Below are 2,875 nucleotides of genomic sequence, written 5' to 3'. Positions count from 1 at the left end.
GGTCAATCAAAAAATGTAACATATGCAATGTGTGTGAAATAGAGTCCTGGATATAACAAGTATATAGAGGGGGCGATCCACGAGAAGAGAGTGGAGGTATCATCGGCTTGAGGTGTCCATAGAATCGAAAAGAGGGATGATGTGTGTGTGTGTGTGCACGCGCGATCGATAAAGAGTGCCATCGAATTTGTGTGTGCCCACGTCAAAGATATAGAGTGGCTGGCCTACTGGAACGTAAGAGGGGACATGTGCAGTTTGTCTCTGTGGCATGGATACCTACCTGCAGCGCTCGACTATCGGTGTGTGGTGGGGGAAGAGGGAGGCCCAATTAACTATAGAGGTACAATGGCTGGTATATGTGTGGAGGAGGAGAGAGGCCTACCTCATGTATTAAGGAGATCGATCTGCCTCATGTATTAAGGGAGATCGATCGGCATCCAAGCATATGTGCAGGAGAGGAATAAGGTTGGGAGAGAGACAAAGCTAGAGTGTTGGAGGGGGTGGTAGTGGAGTTGCTTCTAACAAATGGTGGGATAGGCTTGCTAGACAAACGGAGGGCACGCCCGCAATATCAATAAGAGAGGAGATGGCTGCTTGTTGTCTGTGCACGTGCGTGTGAGAGACGGGTCAGGAGGCATGCACGAATGATGAGGGGGACGATGTGGCTGTGGTAAGCATACATAACTACATAGCAAGATCAATCGCCCTTTGTTAGAGAAAGGAGAGACATAACTTGTGAGGTACGTCGATCGATGGGGGGGGGTAGTTAAAGTCGATCTAGGTATATGTTGGGAGATCACTCGGTATACATGCATGTGTGTGTTAGAAGCAAATGAGGCACGAGGAGAAGGATAGAGAGAGAGAGGGATGCATGTAGGAGGTGGTATGAGAGGCATACTATATTGAGCGGGGAGGAGTGTGCGAGTACAAGAATGATGAAAAGAGTGGTGGGAGTGAGGCATGGACGGTGACAAGAGAAGAGGGGAAGCTTGTGTTTGTGTTAGTCACACCTGGCTAGAGAGGCATATCGATCGATGTGTGCCCTAAAGAAGGAGCTGGGGGGCCTACACACACCGTGGGTGAACGACCTAAAGTGAAAAGACGAATTTGCACGATGGAGCTAGAGAATGCTGAGGGAGGGTGAGAGGGATGCGGGCGTGTGCATGCACAAGAGAAAGTTAGCGCTAGCTACAAAAATAAGAGGGTTGTGTGGGTGTAAAAGACGAATAGAGATCATATATACTTCATTATAAAAAGCGAATTCGGATATTTGAAGAATTTATCATAGTGTTTTAAACCGACGCATGTGTGAATATATATAACGGTGATACACATGGTGTGTTTATGAACATGTTATACTACATTTAATATATTTTATCTCTACTCTTATAAAAAACAGAGTTGTTGATGATGGTCTGCCTGCAATCCTGCATTACAGGCCGTCCGATTTATATCTGGCGGATAGCAAGGAAACTATGATGGTTGAAGTTGGCAACAATCATGATTGTAGATTATTATTCAAATAGAGAAATAAATTCAAATTTAGTTCGAATTGTAGCGGTGGTATAGACATTTGGAATGCACTAAAATGTTGGTATGAGTAGGTTACATGCATTATACAGCAAGTGAAAAAATTTAATCGGACAAAACATGGATTCATACTCCCTCCTTCCATCTATATAGGGTGTAATGAGATTTTTAAGACCGCCTTTGACTATTGACAAGATTAATAGTACATGACATGCACAATGTGAAAATTATATCATTGAAAGAACCTTTCACAGACGAAGTTAACAGTGTGCTTTGTGTAAGTTGCATGTCATATATCATTGCTCTAATATTTGGTCAAAGTTAGCATCGAAAAACGCGTTAGGCCCTATATAGATGGAAGGAGGGAGTAGCTTTGAATAGCATTTGTATAGTAAAATGGGGCAAGACTCTCTCTTTGTGTGGTGTGAATAGTTTTATTTTTTTCGTTTTCTTTTTGGTTGAGGGAAGTGCGAATTGATTTGGTACGTACAAGTACAATATTACTACACGTTAGGCTTGTCCCTAAAATTCAACCCGCGTCTTGTTATATCCCGAAAATTCAGATATCATGCTCCCAAAACAGGCGCCTTCACAACCCGCGCCTTGCTATCCCGAAATTACAATGCGCGCGAAAACTCCCTCCAGCTGCCAAATCCCGACACGTGAAATCCCCCTTCTAACCCTGAGCCGAAAGGGCCGCTAGTTCAAATCGGTGGGGGGGTACTTTTGTAACACACCCTACATTTTGGACAAGCGCGTCCCTAAGTCATGCTTCACCCCCTCCCATCGCCCCCTTTTCGCCTTTCGAAATCCCAGGCCGCCATAACCTCTCCGCTCCAGCCGCGAAACCCCGCCCTCCTCCGTTCTCCACGTCACCGCTGCCCAGCCGGAGCCTCTTCCCCGATGACGTCGTCCACCACAACAGCTCGACATCCCTCGTCCACCTCCCCGGATGAGGATCCGTCGTCCATCTCGCTGTCCCGCCGTTCAGCCGCCCCGTCCTCCACCTCCAAGGAGCTGCTCTGACGATCGCCTCATTTATCGCGGCTGCTCCATCCCCACAGCGCCGCCTTACCCTGCTCCACTGGAACCGCATCATCCTTACCGACTCCTAGGATGAAGCCGAGGCCTCATCGGTGCCACCAAAGAGGCTGTACACTCATCGCATCGCACCTTCTCCTTAACTCGACCTCCCGGCACCGACGGTGCTCCATCCCGCACCCCCATAGAGCGGCTACCTTGAAGCCGGCTCCGCGGGCGACATCTCCTTGGCGGCTCTCCCCTAGTGCGAGGCCCCTTTGGCGGCGGCGTCCATACCAGCCGGATCTGCTGCTGCTGCTCCGGC

The sequence above is a fragment of the Triticum dicoccoides genome, chromosome 3B, assembly GCF_002162155.2.
Source record: "Triticum dicoccoides isolate Atlit2015 ecotype Zavitan chromosome 3B, WEW_v2.0, whole genome shotgun sequence".
In the NCBI taxonomy this organism is placed as follows: domain Eukaryota; kingdom Viridiplantae; phylum Streptophyta; class Magnoliopsida; order Poales; family Poaceae; genus Triticum; species Triticum dicoccoides.
Note: the sequence above shows the minus strand (reverse complement) of the source record.